This window comes from Panthera uncia, chromosome E3 (assembly GCF_023721935.1).
Source record: "Panthera uncia isolate 11264 chromosome E3, Puncia_PCG_1.0, whole genome shotgun sequence".
Classification (NCBI taxonomy): Eukaryota; Metazoa; Chordata; class Mammalia; order Carnivora; family Felidae; genus Panthera; species Panthera uncia.
In genome coordinates this window covers 6,319,763-6,339,798 of record NC_064815.1, presented here as the reverse complement: position 1 = coordinate 6,339,798, position 20,036 = coordinate 6,319,763, and the positions used below count along the sequence as shown (strand labels likewise).

Sequence of the window (20,036 nt, the reverse complement as noted above, 5' to 3'; positions counted from 1 at the left end):
AAGGGTCAGAGAGTTTAAATGATTTGCCAAAGGCCATAGGGCTTCTAGCTGGTGGTAGCTTGGTTCCAGAACCCACGCTTTTTATTCTTTCGGTGTATTCTCAGGCACACAGAAAGCACATGTACACCTCTCCCATTTAACCCTCCCAGGAGCCTCGGCAGGGAGTGTAATGGGTAAGATCTTCAAATATCTGGGGACATATGTTCCCTAATCAGCCAGCTGGCTTCCTTCCTTGAACCACCTTCCTCCCCACTCCTAAAGCTGATCCCTTCCAGGCCAGTGGAGTGAAGAGCCTAGAAGAAGAGGGAGAGGGAGAGAGAGAGAGAGAGAGAGAGAGAGGTGGGGAAGCAGTCAGCTGCGTCTGGATGCCCATCTAGGCAGGACTCCTAGGAGAAGATTGTTAGGGTGTGGGAAAAGCCAAAGGCAGAGAAGATTTTGCATCATTTCCCATATGGGATTCTACGAAGAGACATTCAAATAAAATCAGTACACAACGCGGTTAGGCAGAGGGAGGGCTTGAATTTCGCATCCGGAAGGTTCCATGTGCCCTGTGGATGGATAGAGAAAACAGCTGATGGTGTTGATGGGTGGCATTAATGGGAGTTGCTCTGGGAACGGTGAAGTGGCCACAGGGTGACCAGAGACGACCATGGGCAAAGTGGGTGTGGCAGCCAGACCACAGGGGGAAACTGGGCACCGGAAAGAGCTGAGGTAGGGCTGGTCAGGTGGGAGGCACCCTGAGTGGACCGAGTGAACCGCCAGCTGTCTAGCTGTCCGCCAGTTGTAGACCCAGCAAGTGCGACCTGCTGGGACACGAGCAGGACAACAGGAGTAACAGAGGCCACCTCCCAGGATTATGAGGGTACAGCAGGAGCTGTGAGGGCGTGTGACAGAGGTCAGACGCTAGACACGGGAATTCAGACCTCACCCTTTCTTCCATCCTGCCGTCTCGCCACAGCCGCTGCTGTGAGCGATGCCTAGAGCCGTGGGGAACTGGGTGGTGACTCAGGGACAGGAAAGAGACAAACAGGCCTCATTTTAATGCTTGTCCACAACCTGGACCTGGTTTTTTAAGGTGAGCCTCGCCTAACCAGCAGTCGGTGTTTATTGATATGTAGTAAGTCAATGACCAAATGAATGAGTGATGAAGGCCTTTCCCAGGGACTTTGGGAGTCATGGAAACCTTTCCGGCAATACCCTCCTGTGAGAGGTTGAAGACGTGTGTATTACAGGAGGAAGGAAACAGTTGCCTGCAGATTTCTTTTTTTAGCCCAGCACCGAGGGGATTCTAAGAGGGGACAGCCAGAGTTGGAGCACAGACGAAGGGCCACCAACTGGTGTCATGTGAGGCTCTGGCCTGCTTTTGGCAGGATCACCAAAACAGCAGAAGGGAGTCACTCTTCAGGCTCCGTTCAGATGTCACCTCCTCCCGGAAGCCTTCCCGGATAGCCGCCCGCCAGGTTGACATGCCTACTCTGTGCTTCTCTCTACGGACCCCTTACCTAGAACAGTCTGCTCATCGCGGTTCTCCCTTGAAGGTGAGTGCTGAGAGCCAAGGTGGTGTCCCATTTGAGTTTCCCGTGGCCCGAACACTGGGTCTGGCCCCCGGTGGGCATGCGAGAAATAAGAGGAGCGGTTCACTGAGCGCTCGCCAAGTCCCAGGCTCTGCGCCAAGCGCTTTAGCTACCAGTGCCTTCCACCGGCTCAGTAAGCTCGGGAGCCGGGGTGGCCTGATGATGCCACGGTACAGGTAAGAAAGCTGACGCCAAGAGCCGCTAAGAAGCTTTCTCTCTCTCTCTCTCTCTCTCTCTCTCTCTCTCTTTTAATTTCTGCATCCTTCTCTTCCAGAGCGCCTGGCCTAAATTCTTGAGGTTTGGGAACAGCACGGAAGCTCAGGGCGACGGGGCGGTCCGCCTGGGTGGTGGCTGGCCGGGTGGGTGGGGACGAAGACGGAACAATGGAGAGCCGGCACATGGTAGCAATTGGCCTCTGTGCCTAGACCACCCGAGGAGCCGGGCCCCGTGGGCTCGGAGCAGGGAGCGTGAAGGGCGCCCGCTGTCGTTGCCGTCTGCGAACAGATTTGGAACCGACGGGCGCAAGGCAGCCGGTGGCGGTAGGCGCCTGGAAGCTTCTGGCGGAAGGAATCGGGCACAAAAAGCAGCGACCTCAAAACCCCAGCCACACATCTGGACGTGTGCAGAGGGGAGCGGACGGGGGATGCTGACGGTGACGTCTAAATACCAGCCCGAAGGCCCAACAGGGAAGAAGATTCCGCCCCCCCCCCGCCGCGCCTCCCACTTTAGAGATGAATAAAATAGAGCCCCGGTTCTGCTGTTCGGGGCGGAGCCGCCCCCACCCCCACCCTCCATCTCAGGACAGACTCTTGAAGTCCCCCCGGGGGGGGGGGGGGAGGGCTTTCCTTTGTGGCCTTTCCTGCCCACGCTCTGGGCTACCCGTAAATCTGACCCTGTCCACAGCCAGCGGGCCTCAAGAGCTGGGAGACTCACGGGGGCAAACAACTTGACAAAAACAATCTGTCCCATAAACAAAGTCGGTGGAAAGCGTCCAGCCCCACACAATGGAGCTAATCTTCTGGGCACACATTTCCCGTCCGGGGTATTAGCGTAGACACCGCTTCCTCCTAGGTGGAGGTAACGCCACTTGGCCCGCCGATCCAACAATAATAATGCTCTGTAGATCCCCAGCTCCCCCCGTCCGAGGCATGGTGGGCAGGAATTCAGAGGCAGGGAGCTGAGCCTTCCCCCTTCTTTCTTTTCTTAAAGAAGCCCTGTGGGTTTGGAGGCAGGGTCACGTCTGGAAAGAACAGGGGTGCACAGAGCATCTAACCCCGGCTGGTGATTCCGCGCCACCCCTGCCCGGCCCTGAGCTTTGGGGCAAGTGATTTAATCTCCTAGAACTGTAATTTCCCCATTGTTCAAGGGGGATGGTGTAAAGATGTCCAAACTCACTCGTACTCAGGGGGACGTAAAATTAAAATATCGAATGGCCACTATCAAAAAAAAAAAACCCACAGAAAATAACCCATGTCGGCAAGGATGTGGTCGTACACCCTTGGAAGCGGTGTAAGATGATGCAGCTGGAGAATAGTATGACGGTTCCTTGGAAATTAAAAACAAAATTACCATGTGGCCCAGCAATCCCGCTTCTAGGTCCATACCCAGAAGAATGCTGTGCTCCCAGCAACATTGTTCAGAATAGCCAAGAAATGGAAGCGACCCAAATATCCATCTATGAATGCACTGATAAGGAAAATGTGGTCTATCCATTCCACGGACTATGCTTCAGCCTCAGAAATGAGGGAGATCATGTCACCCTGCTACAACGTGGATGACCCCTGAGGACATTGCGCTAAGTGAAATGAGCCGGGCATAAAAAGATAAAATGGTGTGTTTCCACCCACACGTGTTGTCTAAAGTAGTCAAATTCATAGGAACGCAAGGTCGAACGCTGGTTGCCAGGGGCGGCGGGGAGGAGGGGTGGGGGGTTCTTGTTCAGTGGGTACAGAGCTTCCGTTTTGCGAGACGAAAAAGTTCTGGGGAGCTGCTGGACAACAACGTGTATGTACTTGACGTGACGTAGCTGCACGCTTAAAAATGGTCAAGATGGTCAGTCGTATGTGATCTGGTCTTTACCACAGTTTAAAAAAAATCAGAATATCGAGATACCATTTCTCTACCTAAAAGTTGTCTCAACTCAAAGTTTTGGGCAACATCAAGAGTTAGTAATAGCGTGGAGAAACGGAAACATTTCTATGACGTGGGGGGAGGGCAAATTAGGATAACTACTGTTCTTTTTAAAAAATTTTAATGTTTATTTATTTTTGAGAGAGAGAGAGAGAGAGAGAGAGGAGGGCCAGAGAGAAAGGGAGACACAGAATCCAAAGCAGGCTCTAGGCTCTGAGCTGTCAGCCCAGAGCCCGACGCGGGGCTCGAGCTCACGAACTGTGAGATCATGACCTGAGCCGAAGTCGGACGCTTAACCGACTGAACCACTCAGGCTCCCCTCATCATCTATCCTAAGACATGTACAAGGATGTTTCAGTCATCGGTGTTATAAATGCAAAAAATTAGAAAGAATCGAAATGGCCATTAGTAGGGGAATGGATCCATAAAAATGGCAAATGTTTATAATTTAAGAGAAAGAATCAGCTTGAACACAGATTGATCTCAAAAATGTATTATTGAGCAGGGAAGAAAGCAGATTAGATATTTATATATAGCATATCACTTGTATATATGTGCATATATAATTAAAAGAACACAAAATACTAGTATATATTTTTTGCGTATACAAATATAGACAAGGTAACCAAAAAATAGTTAATCACTAAATAAAACTCTTATTACCTCCTCCCGTGTCAATCTCTGAACTGGCCCCCAGTGATCCCTACCTGTTGGATTCATTCCCTTGTGGGGTTCCCTCCCGCAGTAAATGGGGCTGACCTGTGCTCTATTCATCCCATAGTTCCCAGTAGAACACTGTGGAAATGACACTTTAGGACTTCTAAGACTAGGATATAAAAGACATTGTGGTTTCCTTCTTGCTCTCTTGTTTTCTCCAATTGCTCATTCTGGAAGAAGCCAGCCGCCATATTGTGAGGACACTCAAGCCGTGTGACAAGGAACTAACAGCACCCTCTGACAGCCAGCACCGGCTCGATCCACCTTTGATATACCTACCTACTCCCAGTCAAGCCTTTAGGTGACTGATTGCACCTCTTGAGAAACCTTAAACCCGAACCACCCAACTAAGTTGCTTCTGAATTCCCGACCCATGGGAACTGTGATATAATAAATATGAAGGGTTTTAAGCCACTAGATTTGAGGGTAATAGGTAACTAATGCAGTTATAGTTGTCTCCTTAATGCTCTGGGCCTGCGGTCTGTTCTCTTCTTGCTCGGCAGGTGTCAGAAAGGTAACATCAGAAAGTCACATTAGTACTGAACCAAAACTTTTGTTCTTCAAGTAATCAGAAGGACTGGTTGCTCTTCAAGGCTTATTTCTGCATTTGATGTAAAGTCAATTCCACTAGAAGCAAGAACCCATACGGTGAGAAGCACTGAACTGGCCAGTTGTGGGCTCGGCTGGGTCCCCCACCCCTCAAATTCATATGTTGAAGTCCTCATCCTCACTTCCTCAGAATGGGACTGTATTTGAAGACAGGGCCTTTAAAGAGGTCATTAAGTTGAAATGAGTTCATTAGGGTGAACCCTCACTCAATAGGACTGGTATCCTTATAAGAAGGTGAGGACACAGACACACACACAGAGGGACAGCCATGTGCAGACACAGGGAGAAGTCGACCATCCACAAGCCAAGGAGAGCGCTCTCACCAGACCCAGCCATGCTGGCAACTTGAGCTTGGACTTTGAGCCTCCACAACTGTGACAGAATAAATCTATGTTGCTTAAACCACCCATCTGTGGTGTTTCGTTTTGGTTCTCCCAGCAAACTAACACATAGTCTAACACACTTGCTTTACAAATTATGGCCTTACATCCAAAGGGCAGAAGTGACTTGGCCAAGGTCACAGAGAGAAGACAGAGCAGAACAGCAATGAAAGCCCCTCTCTCCTCACTGGAGTCCAGTGGTTCTTCCAATAAGTGAGGCCAAGCCCCCCCAGTGGAGAAGAATTCTCAGAAAATGCTTACAGATGACATTTGAGTTCCTTGTTCCTTGTTCAAGATGGCGAGTGAGTGGCCTCTGCTCACAGCCCCATCACTTTCTCTGCCTCAGGCAGTGAAATTTTTTCAAGTATTTAAAAAATATGTTTATTTATATTTGAGAGAGAGAGAGAGAGACAGCAAGCACAAGCAGAGAAGGGACAGGGGCGGTGGGGGGGAGGGAACACAGAATCCAAAGCAGGCTCCAGGCTCGGAGCTGTCCGTGCAGAAACCGACAGGGGGCTCGAACCCACGAACTGTGAGATCATGACCTGAGCCAAAGTCGGACGCTTAACTGAGTGAACCACTCAGGCACCCCAACACACTGCCATTTTTAAGAACCAGCCCAGGTTTGATTTCCTCCTTCCAGGTTCACCTCCCATTAGAAAAGCAGTCATCAGGGAATTATGCTACTTTCTAGGAAGCAAAGACAGCAAAGCCTTCAGAGCATCCAACATGGAAGTGATGGCCAGAAGCCCACGAACTTTCATGGCTCACAAAAGTACATAAAGGGTAAAAAAAAAAAAAAAAAAAAAAAAAATCTTTCCTCTATGTAAAGAGACACTCTCGGTGGAAGACAGCCCTCCTTCCGATGAAAATCTGTCTCTGCGTGTGTAATTCCAAAAGCCACCGGTCAACTCCATCTGGGTGTTTCCTCAACAACTAAATCTTGACAAGCCCCAAATGGAATGAGCTTCCCTCAAACATCTCCACCTACCATAGCTCAGACTTCATTTAATGAAATTGCCGTAACAATAACAGTGATCTACCTCGCGATGAGTGCCAGGAAGACGCCAGGTCCTTTACCCAAATTGTCAGTCACTCAAAAGTCAATCACGCAGAGTGGGGCTTATCGCTGTGCTTCTCCAGATGAGGATGCCCAGGCTTTCGACGACGACGTGGTCACACATCTTGTGAGTGGCAGAGCTGGGACACAGACCCACGTCTGCCCGACTCCAAAGCAAACTGGCGACCCACATCTGGTCCGCAGATGGGGTTTCTCTGACCGCAGGAGTGGGTTTTTGTTGCTTTTTGTTTTTAAGCCTAATTAGTTGCTAACGTTAAAAAGCCAGGACATTTCACATAAAAAGCCAGGTTTCTAGAATTTCCAGAAAACACACAAAAAGGGATAATCTGACATAACACTGAGAGGATCATCAACTTCTCTGGACCTAGTAGGGATCATAAAAAGGGCACAGCTGCTACTCAGCTCTAGAGAGTGTTTGGCGGTGGGGTGGGGGCTGGCCCAAAGCGTCACGATGGTGGTAATGGCTAGGGTTCAATGTACACTTTTCATGGGCCAGGGGAGTGTTCCAAGGCCAGACTCCAAAACACAAGGCCTGTGAAACCCTGGGTGAGGACAGATTTAGGTAGTCCGGGTACTGGTTACTCAGGGATCGGTCCGTGTCCCCTGCAAGATGGTGAGAAGAGCCTCCCAGAGTCACCCCTATCTCCGTCTCCCCAGAAGCTTCCAGTACATGTTTGCTGGGTCACACTGAATAAGAATTAGTGACGATGGCAAGGTTCGTTCAGAGCCTGGTTGTCTCTCCTCTCCCCGGTAGGAGAAGAAAAGAATCCGGGCGAAAATAAACGAACACATACACACACCCTTTGAGCCCACACTTCCACCCAGAGGCATTTATGCAAAAGATATATTCACAGGCGAGCAGGGATCACACATGTCTGGGGAAATTCACAGCAGCATAATAATAGCAAAAAAAATTGGATACCGATCAGATACAGTTGGGTCCATGAGTCAGATAGACACGTATGTGGGAGACTGTGACACAGAGCACAGGCCAGGTCCCATTCTGCCCCCAGACGTGTTCTGTGGCCTCAGGCAAGTCACCCTGGAGCCAGGGAAGTGTGAAAGGGGTAATACCTACGCCACTGAGTCCCTGAGGGTTTATACACGATCAACACTTAAAAGAGTACCTGGCACACATTTTTGGAAGCACGATCTAAGTGTGTTAGTAATAGTAGGAGTAATAACAGCAGCGGTACTTGGGGAGGGGTCTGCCACCTGCAGACCGTGTCCCCCACTGTCACACAACGCCTCTGAACCTCAGCCTCCTGGTTTATGGGACGAGGACAATCACGCGGGCTCAGGAAGGGGCACATTCTAATGCACTCTCCACAAGGTCACGTTCAGGGCGGGTACAGTAGTTTAGGGTGTGCCTGAGCATGGCTTGGTGGCTTCGACTCCTGCTAGGTTTGGGGGCACACATCTGGAGGGCAGCCACCCCGGAAGTGAAATCTCCAAAGAGTCAAGGCCGGGTACTTCCTGACTGTAGGAAAGCATGCCCTTCCGGGACCCAAAGGCAAGGTCGACCCAGAGAGGAAACTGCGGTGTTTTGGCACTCAGGCTTTGCCTTTCCTAGGGCTCCCACCACCAGCTGGGGTGACTCAAACGGCAGAAATTTACTGTCTCTCCATTCCGGAGGCTGTAAGTCCAAGATCAAAATGTCAGCAGGGTTGGTAACTTGTGAGGCTGGAAAGGAGGATCTGTTCCATGCCTGTCTCCCAGCTTCGGGGAGCCTCGGGCAAGCCTTGGTGTATTCTCTCTGTGTCTTCACATCATCTTCCCTCTGTAGGTGACTGTCTCCGGGCCCAGTGTTGTTGTTTTTATAAGGACGCCGGTCTTACCGGATTCGGGACCCCTCTAATCAAGTACAACTGCACCTTAACTTGATCATTCGCAAAGACTCTGTTTCCAAATAAGTCACATCCACAGGCACTGAGGTCCTCAACATCTCTGGGGGGAGGGGGACACAGTTCAGGCCATAACTGGCCTGTGTCAGTGAGTGGGAAGGAGGGCCCTACTGTCCCAGGCCCACCGCCCCCCTCCCCCAGTTGCCGATCTCCCCCACCCCTCATTTTTGCCCTTACTTCACATTCTCTATCCAGAAAACAAACTTACATACTTCCTGTACGTTCAACTTAAATAATGATACTCATTTCAGGATGGCTCTGATAACGCCAGCTACTTCTCTAGTACATGTTAAAACATATACATTAAAATGATAAATGTTGTTCCACGCACCAAGGTTTGGGAAATGCTGACCTCATTTAGTCCCAGACTTTTTTCTTTTTCTTTCCCCCGCCTCGATATGATTGAAGAGAGGCCCAGGGCTACATGAGACTTGCCCCGTCCTGCAGGTGCCCTGGATATCCCTCCCCCGATGTCTCTTCCCATCGGAGGCTTACCCTTGGGTCTGTCCTCACAAGATGGTCCCCTGTTCTCTGGATGTTTCTTTTAAATAACTTTTTTTTTAGCACAGCGTGACATGACCTTAGATAATCAGCTCTAATCCCCAGGGACATGCTCACGGGGTCTCCTGCCCACGCTAGGGTGTGGTTCCTAAAAGCGCAGAGCCCGGCCCCAGACTGCCTGATGTGGCTGTCCCCCTCCCCTCTGAAGAGCGAGGTTCAACTAGCACCTGCCTGCTGGGAAGAGGAAGGGAGTTAATGCGTGCGGACCATCTACACAGTGTCTGGCACACAGAGAGCAGTTGGGGTCAACTTAAACCAATATCCCCCCCACCCCCGCCACTTTCATTGTCTGCTGAGTTCCAGCCCAGGCACCTCGCATGCCTTCTTTCATCCTTAAAGCAGTTCGAGGAGGCTCATATGATGATTCCATTTCACAGATGATAAAATGGAGGCGTAGGACGGCGGCCTCCGTACCTTTCCCTCCTGCAGCAAATCAGTAACGGGACCAGGGGCTGAACCCGATTCCGTCTTACTCTGTAGCAATGTGGTGAGGGCGGAGAGGAGGTGAGCACTAGCTGGGAGCCAGGAGACCAGGTCTGGGGAGACTTTGGGTTCCTGCCTCTGCAGGGACGTCACCAACCCTCCATGGACCTCCGTTTCCTCATCAGGAAATAAAGGCTTTGGATTGATTGCTTTCTGAGACTCCTGCTGACTCTGAGACCTGTCGCTTCTGTGACAACCCAGCTGGGCCAGAGGGGGAGTCAGCAGGAGCCATCCCTCCAGGGCACTGAGCTCCCCTCCTCCCTGTGCGCCCTGAGGCCACTGGTGGCTGATCCCAGACAGGCTTTCACCCTGTGCCCTCCCCTCTCCATGCCCAGGCACCTACTCCACGAAGCTCAGGGCATCTGAGGACGTGGAGGATGTTATCTGGCCCAGAACGCTGGGGCCCAGTTTCCAGGGATTGAGTCAGGTGAGGCGGCAGGTAACCCAGATAACCGCTCTCTGCGCGGTCCCCAGAGGAGGCTGCGCGGTCCCCAGAGGAGGCTGCCCGTGAGACCCGCTGCACCCAGGGGACAGCACACGGGGGGCAGCTGCCTCGGCTCCACTTTGATGGCGGGACTCTGATTCTTCACGACAGCCACAGGGATAGATAGAGGAGGGGGCAGTTCAAGCAGCCCCTTAGAGCTGCAAATTCCACAACGCCATTCCCCACATGCGCGGTGAAGATCATGATTTCGTCTCCCTGCCATTCAGGGTGCACCCACCAGGTGTGGGGCAGGGTGCTAACGGCTTTCCATGTGGTGCTTTTTCCTTTTAAAATGTCTAATACTCACGCAGCCCTGAGTCAGTAGTCTTGGGCCCCACTCTGGCATGGGAAAACCGAGATTCTAAGACCTTACAGATGGTGCCCGAGGGCTGGAAAGGGCAGACCTGGGATTCGAACCCCAGGTGCATACCATCTTGCCACCCTGATCAAAGGCCTTACCACACCCCTGCCTCCCTGGCTGCCCTTTCAAGCCTTCCACACCCCCTTGAGATTGCCCTGGGTGCTTGCTTTAACTTACCCTCAGCTGGATACAAAGGAAAATTCAGGCAAGTGGATCAGTGGGAAGAATGAACCCACCCGGAAGGGTGGGCCCAACCCCTTCCATTGGTGCCCGATGCTGTCACAAAGAGGAAGGTGAAAGGCGTGGGGTTCCCTGACTACAATGAACCTGTCTAGCCCTAAGCCCTTGGCCTGAATAATCTCAAAACCCACACAAGAGTCTAGTAAGCAGGGGTGGTGGGGGCGGGGGGGTGTCATTCCCATTTTACAGCTGGAAACACTGAGGTGTCTTGTCTCAAGATTATACACCTAGGAAGCCACAGCGGGGATTGAAATCCAGGCCTAAGAGGTTCAAAGGAAGAGAGTAAAATTCAGAGAGCTGTAGGCAGGCAGTTCAAAGCAGCTCAGAGCCCAAGTTCGTGCCAGGACAAGGGGCTCCTCCTCCCCAGGGCCATCTGCCCAACCAAATGGCCAGAAGGGAGTCCTGACAAGACTGTGTCCCCTGCCAGGCCTGGGCCAGCACTGCTGCCCTCGGCCCACCTGCTTGCTGCTTTTCCAAGAATCCGCGGCTCTGTCACTCAGTGTCACAGACATCCATTTCCCAGCTCCAGGAAACCCAAGCCTCCCTACACCTGCCTAGTCCTGATCCTAGGACACCAGGCTGGGGGAGGGGTAGCAAGGAGTACAAAGACCCACAGAGTCAGACGAGGACAGACATTGCACTATGTGTGTTCGCTTATTCCCTGGTCACTTGTTTGCTAGGCACTTTGCTATGCACTACTGTAAGTCCTGGGAAAATCAGAGCGTACAAGTTGGGATGGCTCCAGAAAGATACGTCATCCTTTTTACGACCGTATACGGCTCTGTCGCCATCTCCAACTCTTACGAGTAAGCCCCCCTTTAAAGTTTGCTTTTTTTAAACCTTTTATTCTGAAATAACTTTAGACTCACAAGAAGTTGCAAAATTAGTACAGAGTCCTTATGTACCTTCACTGGACTTTCCCCAGGGATAACATCTCGCGTAACCACATACATTTTCAAGACTTGGAAACTGACAATGATACAATCGAATTCATTACACTGTACCACTTATTCAGAGTTCGGCAGTTTTTACCCGCGCTCCTTTTTATTATTATTATTTCCAGCGTACAAATTTCAGCAAAGGTTTGGATTTGTGTGACCGCCATCACAATCGGGACACAGGATTGTTCTATCACCACAAAGAAACTCCCTCACATTACCCCTTTATAGTTACATCCACACCTCCCCAAACCCCTGGTAACCACCGATCTGTTCTCTATCTCTATAATGTTGTTATTTCAAGATACTTGTACACGGAAGCATACAGCATGTAACCTTTTGAGACTGGGTTGCTGTTGTAATTTTTATTCAACATAACACCCTTGAGATCCATCTAAGGTGTTGGATCTATCAATACTTCATTCCTCTTTGCGGCTGAGAAGTAGTTGGTTTATCCATTTGCCTACTGAAGGACATCGGGCTGGTTCCAGTTCAGGGCTTTTACAAATAAAGCTGCTCTGAACAATCACGCACAGGTTTTTGTGTGGACGTAGGTTTTTAAATGTGCAGGGGCACAATTGCTGGGTCATATGGTGAATGCCTGTTTAACTACAAGAAATAGACAAATTCTTTTCTGGACTGACTGTACCACTGCTTGGGAATGTTACATTTCCCCCAGCAGTAGGAGACGTTGCGTGCTCTAAATCCCTACCAACACTTAGTGTGTCAGTAGTTTTTCAAGTGAGCCTTTCCAATAGGTGCACAGTTATCCTTCGTCGTAGCTCTGTGTTTCACTTCCACAATGGCCACACCTTTCCACGTACATATCTGCTATCTGTATTTCTTCTTCGGTGAAATGTCTGTTCACATCTACTTTTGACCATTTCCTTTAAAAAAATTTTTTTTAATGTTTATTTATTTTTGAGAGAGAGAGGCTAAAAGAGCACAAACGGGAAGACGTAGAGAGAGAGGGAGACACAGAATCTGAAGCAGACTCCAGACTCTGAGCTGTCAGCACAGAGCCCAATGCAGGGCTCGAACCCACGAATCGTGAGATCATGACCTGAGCTGAAGTTGGACTAAAGTTTCACATTGTGATACTGTCCAACTTAACAGTATTTTCTCTTTTATGGATGTGCTCTTGGTGCCTTATATTGAACTCTTCTCCTAACCCTAGGTCACAAAGATCTCCTTCTATGTGTTGTTTTGTTTTGTTTTGTTTTTTGCTAGTCTTGTATTTTAATGCTTCACTCACAGAGCTATGATCCACTTCAAGTTAATTTTTGTGCATGATGTGAGACTAGTTTGGGGGTCATATTTTGCTTATGGATGGCCAATTGTGTTTGCACCTTTATCAAAAATCAGTGGGGCACACTTGCGTGGGTCTGCTTTTGAGTTTTCTATCCTGTTCACATTGATCTACGTGTCTGTCCTGCTGCAATACCACAGTTTCCATTACCTTAACTATATAATGAGCCTTCACACCAGAGTGAACCTATAATCTCCCGCTTTCTTCTTTTCCAACACTGTTTTAGCTATTCTAGTCCCCTTGCCTTCACATGTAAATTTTAGAATCATATTGTCTGCTGGGATTCTGAGAAGCAATGGGTTAAACCTACAAATCAGTGCAGGGAGTATGCAATGCTGAGTCTTGCAATTCATGAACGCAGCGTGTCTCTCCATTTACTTAGGTCTTTTTAAAAATTTCCTTCATCAGGGCGCCTGGGTGGCTCAGTCCGTTGAGCATCCGACTCTTGGTTTTGGCTCAGATCACGATCTTGTGCTTGTGGGGTCGAGCCCGTGGGGCTCTGCACTGAGTGTGGAGCCTGCTTGGGATCCTCTCTCCCTCTCTCTCTTTCTGCTCCTTCCCCGCTTGCACGCATGTGTGTGTGTGTGTGCGTGCACGCTCCCTCTCTCCCAAAATTAATAAATAAACATTAAAAAATTTCCTTGGGAGAAGCGACTGTAAGCGATACTGTGTTTTGAAGTTTGGATCCAACTGTTCATCGCTAAGATGTAGAAAATAATCCATTTTTTTGGTGCCGACTTTGCATCCTGCAACCTTACGATACTCAATTAGTAGGTCTAGGAGCCGTTTTTGGTTTTGTTTTGTTTTTTTCTTTGAGGTTCCCTAATGCTCTTCCAGGAATGTCCAGTTCGTCACTTAGCCTCAAAGACCTCCAGCTCTATGCTCCAGCAAACCCGAAACTTCTTGCAGCTGCCCAGCCAGGATCCCAGGGACGCAGGGCCTGGGGGGCGGGGTACAAGGAACATGAAGACCTAGGTCCGGGCTCTGTTTTCCTGCCTTCGGTCAGACTGGAGGGCAGGCCTTGCACTAAGGTTATTTATTTATTCCTTAATACTTGATGCGTTCTTACCATGGGCGAGCTGCCTTGGGAAGCACTGGGAAAACAAAAGTAAACAAGACGGAACTGGCCATAAAGACCCACTTGTTCCTTTCTGTGGCTGTCCACTGCTCTCCAGCTATCTCGAAAGTTCGGTGACCAGGCGCCCTTAAAGTTCTGAACTTTCGGTGACTCTCACTTGTTGCCCATTGCTTTTGTACACACGAAGACTTGAACGATACGAATATATTCCGTGCCTTGCGAAAAAAGAAAAGGAAAAGGCTGTCTCGCATCGGGACTGACCCCACTTACTTGGGCGTCAGACTGCCCGGGTTCAGATTCCAGCCCCATTAGATAACCTCGGGGAAGGTACTTAACGTCTGTGCCTCGCCTTCCCCTTCTAGAACCAGCAAGCCTGCTGGTCTTATTAGAACAGGCGAAGTACAAACAAGAATATGAAGTTTTGAAACAGAGCTAGAAGGCCCACATTTACTCCTTGCACCGCCTTTCGGGAGAAGCTGTGTTTTAATTCACCGTTCCTCTTTGGATGACGGTTTACTCGTCTCGTTTCTGCCGTGACGAAAAATACAGCAAAGGGCATCCCTCTCTGCGGCTCCTGTGTGGCTGTAAGGGATCCCGGAGAAGCGAAACCGCCGAGTCATGAGAAATGCCCGTTTTTAATTTTAATCGCTGCCACCAGGCTGCCCTCGGTGGAGGCCGTATCCACTTACATCGTCTGGGCATTTCCATTTCTTCACACCCACAGCAACACTTGATATCATCCGACTTCAGGCCGCTTCTCTTTGGGGGAGAGAAGGGACCAGGAGGAAACATGGTGCCCAACGGAGACCTTGGCCTCATTCTCGAATTTTCGATCTACTTTCAAAATGTATTCTTGATAACTTAGGTAATTGAAAATGGATCCGACGCAACTCCCTCCCACGGAATACCCCTTACGGAACTTCAATCTCGTTGGGCGTAATACACACTCAGCAAACACACGGACAAAAGTTAGGCTTGAGCCTGGGTGGCTCAGTCGGTTAAGCGTCGGGCTTTTGTTTTCAGCTCAGCTCATGCTCTTAGGGTTCATGGGTTTGAGCCCCGAGTCAGGCTCTGTGCTGGCAGTGTGGAGCCTGCTTGGGATTCTCCCTTTCTCTCTCTCTCTGTCTCTCTCTCTCAGAATAAATAAGTAAACTTAAAAAAAAAAAAAGTTATGCCTGCAAATGGTAAAAAGGGCCGTGGGGGACCGTGGCAGGACGTGGCAGTGCGGTTGCTGATGATAAGGTGGTTGATGGTGGTGACAGCTTGCTGCCACCGTGTGCCGGGCACAGTACTCAGCCCCCTGCGTGTGTCAACTCGTTTACTCCTCGTTAACTACCCTCTGCGGCCGAGGTCGCTGTCTCCGCTGTGTGGACAACGAAATAAGCACGGAGCTTAAAAACTTCTTCAGCCTCACACAGCGAACAGAGGCACCAGGCTTTGAGCACGAGCAGTCTGGCTCCGGAGCCCAGATTCCTCACCAGCTCTGCGACAGCGGCCCTTACCTGCTGGAGAATTACCGCAGGCGGCACAAGGGGCCACGGTACGCCGTAAGGGCCATCGTAGTGCCACGTGATGCAAGCGTGAGGATGTAAATCCTGTCGCTCTGCCTCCTTGCTCGGCGTGGTGGGCAGAACGCCCCCCTCCACAGATGCCCACGGCACAGTCCCCAGAACCTGTTAGGACGCTATGTTATAGGGCAAAGGGGGCTTTGCAGCCGTGGTTAAGGCTAGAGACCTTAAAATAGGGAGATTGCTTTGGGTTTTCCTGGTGGGCCCCACATAATCACATGATCTGATTTTATTTCTTTAACGTTTACTTATTTTTGAGAGAGAGTGAGTCGGGGAGGGGCGGAGAGCGAGGGAGAGGGAGAGAATCCCAGGCGGGCTCTGTGCTGTCAGTGTAGAGCTTGACGTGGAGCTCGAACTCCCAAACTGTGAGATCATGACCTGAGCGGCAATCAAGAGATTGCTGCTTCACTGACGGAGCCACCCAGGCGCCCCTATAATCACATAATTCCAAAAAGTCCTCAGAAGCAGAGAACTTTCTCTGGCCGCAGGCAGAGAAATGGGCTGGAAGATGTCAGAGATTTGAAGCCTGGGAGGGTTTTGCCCCACTGCTGCTGGAGGGGGGGGGTGCACGGAAAGCACGAGAAGGAATGTGGGCAGCCTCTAGTTGCAAAGACCAGCCCCCCCCATTGGAAGCAGGGGCTCCTCAGTCCCACAACCACGGGGAACTGAATTCAGCTAACTACTGAAATGAGCTTGGAACCACATTCATCCCCAGAGCCTCCAGAAAGGAACATGGTCCCACTGACCACTCTGGTCTCAGTCTTGGGAGACTCTAAGCAAAGGACCCACCAGGGCATGGTGAACTTGGACTTCTGACCTACAGACACATGAAAGGGTAAATAGACTTTGTTTTAAGCCTTCAAACCCGTGGCTGCGCGTTACAGTCGCGATAGAAAACGAATACACTGCATGTGATTTGCAGGACCTGCCTGCATGGTCTACAGTCTATATCTGTCCTAGTGACCCGTCACACTGACTTACACCCCTGCTGTCAGAGGTGCACCTTGAAATTAAGGCATTTTTTTCCCTTCAAAAGTCTTGGTGGGGGAGCACCTGGGGGGCTCATTCGGTTGAACATCCACCTCTTGATTTCGGCTCACATCAGGATCTCCGGGTTATAAGACTCTGTGGGCTCTGTGCTGAGTGTGCAGCCTGCTTGAGATTCTCTCTCTCTCTCCTTCTCTTTCTCTCTCTCTCAAAAAAAAAAAAAAAAGCCTTGCTGATAAGCACAGACACCATCTGAGATGAAATAATGCATTAGCAGCCTGTCACTGATTAACATGCAACCGGAGGCATTGCCTGTCCCAGAACATAGAACAGGCATGTTCTGACACAGAGGCCGGAAATTCCAAGCAGAAAAGGACCCTTCTCTGGAAGGGAAGATCTGGGGAGGGAACAGGTGTGAAAGGACCCTGAACAGCATGCAGGGGCTAAGGGCTCCTTAGAGACAGGAAGGAGAGTGGCCCCCGACATAATTTTATCTGGAGCCACCATGGCCTTGCGGTGTCCTGACTTATGGCTTTGGAACTCGCTGTTTTCCATGCTGAGAATGCCCTTCCCTCGGCCCATCAGAAGGGCCTTCCATGACCATCCTACCAAAGCAGCATCGCTCTCCCCTGGCCACTCTGGTCCTCTCCATGGCCCTATCACCCTCTGATAGGATCTCTGCATTTTCAGGTACTTATAATTCCCACCCAACTAAGCTATAGGCTCCAAGAATGCTGGGACTTGGCCTCCCTTCTGGTATCCCCAGTGCCCAAACGATGGCTGAGACAGGCTGGGGATTCAGCAAATACCCACCGAATGAACGGAAGACTAAAATACAAGGTACTGTCTGCCAACAGCAATCAAAGACTCAAAGGATGAGAATCTCTAAGGGTGGGGAGGCTAACGGAAGAGAATTGATTGAAAAGGCCCGGATGTTTGCAAGGGAGGCAGGGATCTGACTTAGATATGAGTTGGCCCGCAGGAGGGTGGACTCATGCAAGAAAAGGCAAGGCAATGGGGGAACAGCAGGGGCGCTCAGGCAATGGGTGTCAATCCAGTTTGCCAGAAGGCAGAGTGTGTAGTCACAGGTGAACGTGCTGTGAAAGGCGTTAAGCTTAAGCATCAGGGTTTAGCACCTGCATGGGCACTCCCAAGTCCCTAGCAAGGTGCTCACAGGGTCACGTGTTTCCATGTGATTTGCATGAATAGGATGGTTCGCCCACCACCAATTAAGGCCAGTTCTCCTTCCAGTTGGTTGGCTTCTCTTCCGTCTCACTTCCTCTTGCGTCGGGTGGCACTGGCATTTCTGTGGATGATTGTTGGGTCTAGCTAAAGGAAGCTGAGTTGGGAATGCATCAGGCAGCTGTGTAAATAAATATGTCCCATGTAAGCCACCAAACGTGTGGCTGTGTGTCCCAGCAGCGACTGAAAACGAACACACCCAGTGTTGGTGTCCCCACACTACAGGTGAGTGGTACACGTCTTTGCACCTGCTGTCCCCTATGCTGAGTGGGGTTTATTTAAGCAGTTCACAGTCACTTCCCCTACAGTTAAGTAATTGCCAGCTATCTTCATGCAGGAATAGTTTCCAGGAATCCTCTCACTACCCACTGGGCCAATTCACCTGGAATTATGACTTAAAGACACGTCACAATATGAATCTACCCCTGAGGATGTGAGTAACGGAGTAGAAACAAGCTCTGAAGCGCACAGAGCCAGAAGCTGGTCTGTGGAAAATTACTCCAAACCTTTGAGCCCATATATGAAAGAAACCTGATGGTAATTTTCCAAATTTAACATTTCTAGAATTTCATATGATGTTACCAATACAAAGTTGTAAGGCTGAAAGAAAAGTTTATAAGTTATCAAGAAGAGGAAAACAGGGGCGCCTGGGTGGCTCAGTCGGTTAAGCGTCCCACTTCAGCTCAGGTGATGATCTCACAGTTCGTGGGTTCAAGCCCCGCGTCAGGCTCTGTGCGGACAGCTCAGAGCCTGGAGCCTGCTTCGGACTCTGTGTCTCCCTCTCTCTCTGACCCTCCCTGCACAGGCTATGTCTCTCTCTCTCTTTGAAAACATAAAATGAAAATTAAAAAAAAAAAAGAATAGAAAAACAAATTCAATCAGTCAACACGCTGTAGGAAAGATGGAAGGATCATTCCATGTTCTCTAGAAAGTGGTATTTTAAAGTTGTTGCTGGACGTAGAGGCAAAGAGGAAGAAGAAGAGAGGCATATTGGCACTGATGGCTGTGGACGTCAACGGCAGAGAGGCAACAGTCAAAGACAGAGGAAGGGGAGTGCTCCCCCAAACCAGAGGGCCGGACAGAACCTCGGGAAGGGGCCAGAAGAACCTTGAGGGTAACCCTCACGCAGGCAGAGAAAAGGAACTGGCGGTGTGAACCAGCTGTGCTTTGCCAGCCATCGCTCTAAGGGCTGGATGCTGGTGTTTGAGTCTCCAACAGCCTTACCACGTAAGCGCATGTGTCTTCCCCACAGACGCACACCTGAAGCTCAGAAGAGGGAGGATTGCATCCAAGTCTATTCAGCTCTGAAACCCACCACAGGATGAGCGAGACCACCAAAAAGTGGGGCTGCGACAAGGAAGCCAGTAGAGGATAGACATGAAAAGAAGGCAAGTGATGGCCAACGCTTAGACATCTTTTATAGCCAGAGATGGGGAACCCAGAGGCCTGCAGGGGCTGGGCAGTCGGCAAGCGATGGAGAGGTGTTTGCAACACAAAACTCACAAGCTAATCTTTACTTACATGAACTAATTTATACTGCTTTTTTTTTTTTTTTTTAACACACAAGGCTTCCTTGGCCTTGCTTTCATTTTCCTTGATACAAGAGCAATTTCTTGACTGTCAAGGAACAAGACTACGTATGTGCAATGATCCCGGGCTGTGGGTTCTTGGTCTCAGCGCTGGGGATGGGTGGGGACGGTGGCAAATTGGAGAATTACTCACACTACCCAGTTCCAGGCCATGATGCCAGGTGGAAATGACCCAGGATCGTCAGATCTGATTTTCCAATGGAAGCCAACAAGACAGATTTTCATGTGAACTCTTAATTTCTAAATGTTGTCAATGAATTTTTTTTTGAATAATGTGTAGCCCACAAGATGCATCTGTGAGTCAGATATGAAACCATGTTTGATCCAGAATGAATGAGGTTCGTGAAAATAATAACAGAGACAATGATGATAAACTTATGAATATTTAATGTGCCAAGAACTGTTCTTACCCGAATGAAATTTAAGCTTCTACCACAACCCTGTAAAGTTCGATATTATTATTCCTTTTTTATATCTGGGGAAACTGAGGCTCAGAGAGCTCATGTTCATGTACCCAGCAAGTGTGGAGCCAGGATTTATACCACGCAGACTGACTTCAGAACCTGGGTTCTTCATCCCCAAAGCTGGTTTAGAGAAGACCTCTGATTTTACACCCAGGAACAGCGTTATCTCAGGGATTGAGGCAGAGCTTACGAGGCATGTGGTTTTCTGAAACTATTTACATTTTTTTACCTGGGTGCAAGAGTGTGTTTTCATTGGAAGGGAAGACCAAAGCTTCCATAAAGCTCTCAAAGAGACTCTAGAAAGGATGGAGTGACTGATTTAGGATCATGAGTAACT

General features: G+C 49.8%; 1 long non-coding RNA gene across 1 annotated transcript; it reads left to right on the top strand.

Moving 5' to 3' along the window:
• The first annotated feature begins 348 nt into the window (after positions 1–348).
• LOC125927900 (uncharacterized) lies at positions 349–2,296 on the top strand. The gene is made up of 2 exons (XR_007459495.1): positions 349–1,538; positions 1,849–2,296. It is a non-coding gene; the product is annotated as an uncharacterized LOC125927900 (long non-coding RNA).
• The last annotated feature ends 17,740 nt before the right edge of the window (positions 2,297–20,036 follow it).